Genomic DNA, 10,845 nt, shown 5'->3' with positions numbered 1-10,845 from the left:
CATTTATTTTTTAACATTATGTTATTTTTATGTATTAAATCCGAGTTCATCATTCTTTATAGAGTGTTCATATTTACATGTTCAAGTCTACTGTGCCATAAGTTACATAGTCAACCAGTATCACACAAGATGAAGCTTTATTCTCATTAAATGTTTTGGCAGAAATTACATTTAATTTAAATAAACCATAAAAAACATAATCCTTCCCTACAAAAGACCCACCCTTGGTAATTACAACCTTATTCGACTCAAACACTAATTTGTAGCCTAACTGACTCAAAAGGAAATCACTAACACAATAACGCTGTATGTCTAGCACGTAACATTATGGGGAGTAAGAGTTTTCTCGGATGTGAACTTTAACTCTATTTCCTTTCACTTATCACTTGAGCAACACTGAAATTGCCCATTGTTATCAGATGTAGGAAGCAAGAGAGGAAATATCAAGACAAATATGGACACTTGTTCCTGTGTCAATCTACCTATCAATTGGATTAAATACCAAATTTATTTCTAAGTTATTCGTTACTAATCTACCATCGGTTCCAGCTGAGGTAGTTCCAATTTCTTGTTCGTTTGAGGAGTTGTACTATCACATTGCTCTTTAATTTTCTTTAGTCTACACTATTTAGGTAAGTGAACCAATTTTCCATAGACATAACATGCACTCTTGTTCTGTTCCTTCTAAATTTTTTGTTTAGGCTTACCAAAGTATTTCTTGGGCTTCTTCTTTATAAAGTAAGTTTTCTTTTATTCTATCAAATTTGCTCTTCCACTAACTTCAAATGTGTTATCCAAATTGTTCTCAGTGTTGTTTCTGTATTTTCGTCTATCTAAATTGACACCAACACTTCGTCTAATGTGGGAAGTTTTCTTTTATGCTTCATCTGGATCATGAAGTCTAACCATGATGGAGGAAGTTTTTCAATGTGGGTAGATGCTCGTATTTTGTCATAAGATGGACTCAAGACCACATGACCAAGGAAGGCCCACACATCCAAGAGAGGTGGCATCATGGTAAATAAGAAGACTTCTCATAAATATGGCACAAGGATGTAATTATTCAAGGAGAAACATGTGCACTTATGTCTTTTCTTATATAAAGCTTGTAGCCTAAGGGCATTATTGATATTGTAACATCCTCTCAAAAACTATAAATAGAGGCCCTTGGCTTGGGGTAGAGCATTCAAGCTCTCTCCCCTTCTCTTAATTAATCCAATCTCTCTCTTAGCCTAAAGGCTCTCTCTACCTTTCTCTCTTCTCTTTTCTTCTTCTTTTCTTCTCCTCTCCCTCTCTTACTTTGCTTGATGTTCTAATCATGAAATCCTAAATTGAACATGGTATGAGAGTGGGGAAAGTTTTGAGATGGAAAATGAGAAGAATATGGAGAAGAAGACGAGGAAGAAGAAGAAGAGGAGGAAGAAAAAGAAAGAAAAGGAGTTTCTTATTTTTCCTTTAGTCTTCTTTCCAAATTCATGTGTTTCTTAGGATTTTTAACTCTCCTAACTTATATTTCATATGGAAAATTATATATATTTTTAAGATAATTGAATCTAGTTTCCAACTCAAAAATAATTATTTAGATCAGATTTATCTAGCAAGAGAAATCGCCATCTAAAACCGCAAAGGTCTACAACAACAAAAGTCTTTAACTTTCAAGTCATTTTATGCCATAAAAAATGAGAATTTATATCAAGAATTATATATCAAAAGAAATGTTTGTAAGTCTATTTTCTTACCTATTCAGCCAATTCTCAATATGATTTTTTTATATGGAAATATCGATATTAGAAGATTCAATGATCATCCTTGCCAAAGGAGAAAAAGTACTCAATTCGGCCAGATTACAGAGTCCAAAATCTATATGATTATTTATTTCAAAATAAGTATATTTTATGAAGATAAGTTATAATTAGATGAAATGTATTTAATTCTAGTTTCAAAATGATAAAATTTCATATCAATCTGAACTATATTTAAGGAGATATTCGTATTGGAAGAATCAAAGGTCATATTGGTATCCTGTTGCATGTGAAGATCCGAATTTAAGCCGAATTGTTTGCTTCATTTTTTGACTTGTTGTTATTGGCCAACAATATCAGGAAAGCATCTCGCGATCTACCCTTGGAAACTTTTTTTTTTTAACTAACAATATCTGGAAATAATATTTAGAAGATCATCTTATTTTCATAAACTTTCCGTGATTTATTTGTAAAAAAAGAAATCCGATTCTGAATTATGAACCTTTTTGGCCAGCTACAAATTTTGTTGGTGATTTGGAAAAATTTAAAGAATCTAGTTTGATATCCTTGAGTATGAAAGCAAGGAAAGACTGATTTTTTGGTAAGTGGTGCCATAATACAAGGGAAAGTTTTCTTATTTATATTTGGAAGTGCTTGATTTTATGAAAGATCTTCAAAAGGTCATGATTTGGTGGATAATTTGATTATCATCCTTTTGATTAAGAAAGATATGATTTTTGGCCAGCCAAGAATTTTTTTAATTAAGTGCACGATTAACTCACTAAAGTCAATAATTGAGTTCAAGTTGAAATTGAAGGATTAGACTCAGATTCTTCATTGAGCCGAGTTCGTTCAAGTTGTCACTTAATTGGGCTCTTTGATTTGGTTTGGTTCTTCTTAAAAAAAAATTAAGCATACTAATATTTGAGCTATTGTGAAGTTATTACTACTATCCTCGAGATGGAAAATTGACCCAAGCCCATCATCAACTCGGGCTAACTCAATTTACCAAGGAAGGACATCTCGGGCTAAGTATAGTGATACGGTGATTCACAAATATTTTTGGTGAGCTTGTACTTAATCTATTCTTTCATGAGTTGATTATTAGCCCTAGCCAGTCCTAAGAGGATCAGTAGCTCTCAGCTTGAAGTTTACCAAGGCTTGAAATTACTTTCTTACTTCATCCTTTACAAGCAGCTTATTACTTAATTCCAACTTATTATTTAGTACACATTCTCCTTATTCAAGGACGGACTCGTTATTTGGACGTTGGCCCATATCCGCTACTGATATTGTGTCTCACTGATTGAGACATTATTATTGAAGAAAGACTTCTCAGTTGCTGATTGTTATCAGCATTGGTTATTTCGATGAAGAAAAAAGCACATAGTGGCCCAATAATATTATCTTCCGGTGATTACCTTTTACCCCCTTATTTGGTAGTTTTACTCCTATTATTTAAGAGTCGGTGTCCTATGTTGGGACATAGTGATGGAGGAGCTTATTACTATTCTTCTGAGCAATGCCTATAAACTCACTACATACAGATGAGAGGAGTGTACCCAACATCCAGAGTGAGTCAAGTCTATTATCCACCCAAGAGGTCTTTTTTTTAGCTACTCTAAGAAAGTAGTAGACTTTGAGCCTCACAGTAGGACTACTCTTCCACCTTTGAAATTGAGCAAAAAATGTTTTTGACTATGACAATTTGACTTGAGTATGGGGTTTTGTCTTAGGGCTAGGAGTGATTTCACTCTCTCCTATATTCTGCAAATTGGGTCTCTTGGTAAAGAACAAAGAGACTACCAGCTTGAGGGGGAGTGTTGGAAGATATGATGGACTACCATTTTATACAGGAAGATCCTATACACCATTTGAAGCAAGCTAGGCATTTATGATGTTCTCTCGCCCCCAGCTAGACGGGGGGTTGGAATATGGACTCAAGCCCACATGACCAAGGAAGGCCCACACATCCAAGGAGAAAGCCCACACGCCCAAGAGAGGTGGCATCTTGATAAATAAGAAGACTTCTCATAAAGATGGCACAAGGATGTAATTAGTCAAGGAGGAACATATCTACTTATGTTTTTTTCTTATTTAAAGCTTGTAGCGCTAAGGGCATTATGGACATTGTAACATCCTCTAAAAAAGTATAAATAGAGGCTCATGGATTGGGGTAGAGCATTCAAGCTTTCTCCCCTTCTCTTAATTTGTTCAAGCTCTCTCTTAGCCTAAAGGCTCTCTCTCTCCCTTTCTATCTTCTCTTCTCTTCTTCTTTTCTTCTCCTCTCCCTCTCTTACTTTGATTGAGGTTCTAATCATGGGATCCTAAATTCATTTGTTGGAAGATGGGCCCAAGAAGGCCCACATATCTAAGAGGATTATAAGATGTGTCACACGACCAAGGAAAGTCCACATATCTCAGAGTATTGTAAGATGAGTCCAAACCCATAAGAAGTAGGACCCATCATGATTACCACTAGCTGGCATCCTTATCACATATGTTGGAAGATCAAGTGGGACTCACAAAGATAACCATAAGTTGGATGGAAGATCCAGAAGGACTAACAAAGATAACCACGAGCTGGTTAGAAGATCAAGTGGGACCCATAAAGATAGCCACGAGCTGGTATCTTTATCTTCTAGTCACGTCCTCATAGAAGAGTTCTAGTTTGAGTTATGTTGTCTTCTATTTATATGGAGTTATTTAATTATGCTAGGACTTATCTTTAAGTGTTAGTGTTTAGGTGTAATTGGGACAAAGGTAGTTTTATAGTAATTGGACTCTACTACCTTCCTCTATAATAAATAGAGGTTCATGTACTCTGATTATAATAAGTCAATGAAGTATTTCTCTTTTCCATAAATTCAACACAATATATTCTATCATCTATAGGAATACCTTTAGCGATAATCTTAGCAACGATATTTTAAATTTCATGTGCTCGATCGATCACCGATTTCCCATCTGCCATCATGTAGGTCAAATACTCTCCTATGAAAAACTTTTGTTCACACTCTGTTTCTTTCCCGTACTTTGACTCTAAAATTTTCATTAAACCTTTTGCACTTTTAGTATTAGAATACAAGTCATATAAATTGTTGCTTAGTGCACTAAGGATCAGACCATGACACAAATAAATAGTTTTCTCATATTTGTGCATAACACCTTATCATGTTGATTCATGATCCTCTGGGCTACTAATTGGGGGGAGCACTTACAACTACATAGAATAAATCTAGAGTTGTTAACTCATATTCCATTCATTTCTGCCATCTGCTGAAACTTTTTCCATCAAACGGTTCAAGTTTCAATGTTTTGTTCAATGAGTTTTCATATTTTCCCATTCTAGAAGTCTAAATCTCTTTTGAAATTGTTGGAAATAATATATTAAAGCAACTCATCGGGACTTTATTAAACACTTTAATAAACCCAAATTAATATTTGGTATCGATCTGTACCTTTTACCGACCCGCTTCACCAATCAGACAGTAACTAATAAACATTTTAAATAATACTTCTATAAGGCCTGAGACGTGTATTCAATATCTTCAAATAAGATTCCCCTCTTACAATGCACATGATGTTGACGATCCCTTCCCAAGATACAACGGACCTTTTACCCTTGTAGATATGCATAGTACTTGGCAGGCCATCGAACTCTATAGGACTTTTTCTGACTACTAAATCAGATTGAACGGAGGATTTTTTTTTTTTTTTTTCAAGAACATTGGAACTTCTCTCTGGAACATGAAGAATGATTTCTTCTTTTAAAAACATTTTTTATAGCTCTGAGCTTTCTAACCCTTTTGGGAAAACCACCCCTTGACATGCCTGTCTAGAAATGTAACCCATTGATCTAATGGTTCAAAACATTGATCCCAATCTAACGATCAGACATGTAATTGCTTTGATCTGACTATTCAAACTATAATAGTTTGGATCTATAACCGCCTAATTTGATAGTTCAGATCTATAACCGTTTTCCATCCAATGGCTTAGATCTTGATCCATTCCAATAGTCGGATCGAATCAATAAAAAAATTCATCCTGCTTTGGTCCCACATGATCTTGATAAACCATGCACGCGCAAGATCATGTGGACGTACCTCTTATACACGTGCGTACCTTTTGTTTTTTGTTTTTAAATCTAACTGGATGATCCAAAATCTTAGCCACTGAAGATATAACCCTACTTCAGAACATCGGGGCAACCTATGAGTAGGACACAAACATTACCATACTATTACAAGAGTTCATAAAATTAGTTCTACAAAATTATTTTGAGATAAGTTAACCTATTAAGGATATTACGAGTAAGGAAGTGTATGGCAGTATCTATAACATCATAAGAAATGGGGAAAATAATTAGTGTGTATACTAGATATTATTAATAGAAAAGCTAATATCAATTAGTTCTAGTTGATCATGAAGATAAATGATTAGAAGAATATCATAAAGATTTATTGGTGTAAATTAGAGTTTAAATTGTATATAAATCTAATGAGATAAGCTTATAACAAAATTCACTGAAAAATCACAAAATCATTTTAAAAGTTTCCATAATCATAAACTATATTAAATATACATAAATTGAAAAAATAATAAAATTTCTATTATGTATAATTGTGAAATTGGATATAAAATCACCTTTAACCATTTTTATGTTCGATTTAATAAAGGATAGACGATTAATGAGATAAAATTACCCAAATAACACCTAAAAATAAGAAATTTCTTCTATTTTTTGTCCATTTGATAGATTTTTTTTTAAAAGATAAATGGTTAAAATTGATACTTCTCTTTTCAAGGATCAATCCTCGATATGGTCTTCTTATCTCATATATATGAAAAATACTTTTAAAGAATTTATGAATACACAATTTTTTTTTGGTGTCTTGAGGTAATGTTGCAATGCATTGGTTGAGCTGCCTTGGGAATTCAAGCTTATTTAGTCACAATGTAGAAGGGGAGCCAGGGAGGGGAGAAGGATCACATGGCCCATCCAAAACTTTGATCCATTTGCAACAATTTTTGAATTTATGGGTATCAATCTTATCCCTCTAATTACCGTATTTTTTTGTATACAACTTAATTACATGGAATGAAAATAGAGAAAATATTATTACCTAATTAGGTCTTAATATTTGTTAATTGTTTATCATATTCAATGGAAATAAGTAAAGGTTTTTCCATATCCAATTAGTCATTAACGGTATTATAGATAGATAGACAGATAGATAGATGCATTACAAAGACTAAATAATATAATCAATACCCATTAATACATAGATAGGTATACAAATTTTTTTACAAAATAAAAATAAAAATCGATCATGTATAAAATATTGAAAAGAAAAACAGTGTAGATAAATAATAAAAAAATTACATATCTAACTTTTAAAATCTATAACTTAACATAATCATACATTATACACTTAAATTTTGAGTTTTAAAAATTACAAAAGGTTCAGTTAACAATGGGTACCGTTTAACATTTTACTACACTTATTAACCACAAAGATATTAGTAAATAAAAATAAAAATAATGGATGAGTTTTTGTACCAATTAAGTTTGTAAAAGTGGGGAGATCTTCAAATAAACTTAGTTTATGACTTTTTAATGGTCGAGTTTTATAAATGTACCTAGTTTTTTCTACTTATGTGAGTTAAATTGTGTGAGGTGCAATGCTATAGATAGTAAGGGAACTAATATTTTTTTCTTGATATACATATCTAAGAAACTTCAACAGAAAATTGTATTAGTACGAGAAATTACTTGAAAATTGTTTTAAAAAAATTACAAGTATTATTGCATTTTTAAGGAAATGGATGCAAATTATTGATAAATCTAGTGTATTACCCTACTTAACTATTAATTTTTAGTAACTAAGATGTCAAATATAATTAATCAAACTATGGCCCATTAGTGTCCTTCCCTAAAAACTTGTATCCCTAAAGAAACTATAAATGTTTTTCCTGGATGTTGACTTCTAGGGCCAACAAATAAATACAAGAGATCTCATGGAAAGGAGAGAAGACATGAACTCTAGCTCTTGGGAGAAATGAGAGAAAAAACCAAGAGAGAAAGAAAAGGAAAAAAGTGAAAGGTGTAAAGACGAATTTGAACCAAGAAGAAGATGCTTGAATACTCTACCTCATGCCTTGAGGTTGTATTAATAGTTGTGGTAAGGTGTTTACAATAACTACAGTGCCTTAAGGGCTACATACTTAAAAAAGAAAAAGACATAAGAGGACATACACCAGCTTCCATAATTACAATATTATGTAATCTCAATAGAAACTCTCCTTATTTACTAGTCATGCTACCTCTACACTCGGGGTGTCTTTTAACATATTTTTAAGAAACCTTCGATTTAAAATCGTATAAGTGTCTTGCTCGAAAATTATCTGAAATTTTTCAAAATTTTATTATAGTTATTAGTGATTTTTCCAATGAAATAGATTCAAATTTTTTATAACTCTAGTATATTACCATACACTACCATACATTTGCTATGAGTTTTTAGTAAATCAAATATTGATTATAAAAACCAAATACAAATTTTAAAAAAATCTTTCATCTAAAAGAAATTGCACATACATGTTAAATCAACTATTTCACTTTACACATCATCCCACATTTGAGATTTTATATTGTTGCAAAAATAGTTAGCAAATTCAGTTTGTTCATTTCTCATTCTCCTCAATGTTGAGATCATAGGTTGGTCAATTCTTCCTCCAAATTAGCTTGATCTTTTTCCTTATCCTTTTCAACTCTACATCATCACCAATAACTTATATTGCTTCCTTTCCTTCAATAAGATCATCACTGTTACATGGTATCCTTATATAATTGTGTATCATATAACATGCAATGACAATTGCCACTTTATATAAAAAAAATAAAAATAAAAAAAAGAGAAATTACCATTGACCTCATAACTTTGGAACAATTACATGAATGATATATTTAGTATTAGTTGATATATCATTATTTTTTTTTTTAAACGGTCAGTTTTAATTGGTCATAGGAGCTATGTGTTTCCTAGTATTTGCCATTTTCACTCTTCACTGTCAACTATCTGAAAAGTTTTTAATAGTTAATATAGCTATTTATAATAATATGATACATATTAAAACGTGCTAAAACTCATAAGAATGTATGATATTTAAGTAAACACAATTCAAACTTAAATTTATCAATGGGATAATTAAAATAATTCAAAATCAAAATTTAAAAAATTTAATTAAATAATACAATCATTCATGTGTTAATAGTTAGACAATTTAAAAGAATAGTTTAATAATTTAGGTCCCATAGTTTAATCGATATTATATTATTTAAAGTTCTAAATTAGAATATTATATTTAAGTTTTTTGATAATATATCACATAAAATTTAATAAATTAATTAAATTATTTTAGATAGAATAATATCATTCATTTGTTATACCTTATTGATAATGTAGGTTAAAGTAAATAATTAAGTATAGCTGAGTATTAACTTAATTTATTGCAAATAACTTAGTGACAAATTAGATTAATTTAATTAATCACATAAAAAAGGTTATTATTATTTAATTATTATAATATATATCATTTATTACACATTATATCATGAACCATATGCAAGCAAGAATTTATAATCTAATAATTTTTTAGTAATAATTTAATTAATAGTATAATTTTACTAAAGTAATTCAGTTAAATATATTTAAATTAAAATATTAATAATACAAAATATTTTATTTAATAAATTTTGATAGTTAAGTTTAACTAAAAAACATTCCAAAATAATTTTGAAATGCACTAGGGAAAGGTACCCCTTACCAGCGAATATAAAAAATCATTGGCAAAGGGTTTTCTCAAAATAGAAATTGGAAGAAAGCTTCTCCAAGCAAAATCAAGTATTCGCATAGAAAGGGGACCCTTTCCTAGTGAATCTTGAATTTCATTGGGATAAAAAAAATTTTCGTAGGTCTTTCCTAGCGAATTGTCAATAATAACCTAAGAAAGGTTTTTGGGTTTCTTGCATCGAGTTCTATTAAATTCATTGGGAGAATCTTTTCCAAAGAAGAAGAAAAATTCACAAGAAGACCTTAGCTAACGAATTTAATGAGCAATTAATTGTTCCATTGATATGGAATACCTTTGGCCTTCACTTATATGTTAGTCTTACGATGAACAAACAGGGGGGAGGATGTTGAATAGATTTGTTAACTTTATTACTAGTTTTATGTTCTTTTTTACTTTGTTTAATGTGTGTTTACACTTTAGAGTAATTTCAATGTATAAAATTGATTTCAAAGTTAAGAGCAATGCACATGTAATAAATCACACAAAGAACACAGAATGTTATCTAGACTCGACTGACTAATCCATTTGCATCTTAGAGTTAATTCACTATGTTTTGGACCAAATGGAATCTACTACGAATTATCATTAAAGCCAATTATTGTGCTACCCACAATAGGGGCTTATGCCACTTAATTGACCGAAACAACTAATTTACTATACATTCTCATATAGATTTACATACACGAGGTTCTCCAACCTAGACCCACTAATGGTATTTCCAATAACTAGCTAGACACTCTTATCTAGCAAAGATAAAGCTAAGTGTATAAAGTTTCAAAGCACTAGCAAGAGAAACACTTTACTATTTGAAGTGTAGCTTACTTCAACTGAAATTTGAACTCAATTTTTTATTTGGAAGTGAGATTATACCCAGGTATAGTCATAGAAATGTTAAAACTTGAGAATATAAAACTTTGGGTTACAATATGGAAGCTCTCAACATTCAAAGTTGAACCGTTGAATTTGGAAAGAAGCTTTTGTCCTTTCTTAAAATTCAATGAAATTTTGACTAAAAATTATATGAAAATACTTAAAAAAAATTTTGTGAGTTGTTAATCACATAAATAGATCATTCACAAATTTTGGAAACCTATTGTGGCCCAATTGAAGCTTGGAATCTCTTCTTGCAACTCTTTTGGGTTACATCATTCAAACACATAAGGGCGGCTCATTCGAATGGTTTTTTATAATCGGCCTTTTCTCATTCTTCAATCATTCGACCATTTTGAACTGCCCATTTGAA

Source organism: Aristolochia californica, unplaced genomic scaffold, assembly GCF_029961685.1.
Source record: "Aristolochia californica isolate CCGP_79_NKW_82.1479 unplaced genomic scaffold, dmAriCali1.0.hap1 SCAF_15, whole genome shotgun sequence".
Lineage (NCBI taxonomy): Eukaryota > Viridiplantae > Streptophyta > Magnoliopsida > Piperales > Aristolochiaceae > Aristolochia > Aristolochia californica.
This window is presented reverse-complemented; position numbering follows the sequence as displayed.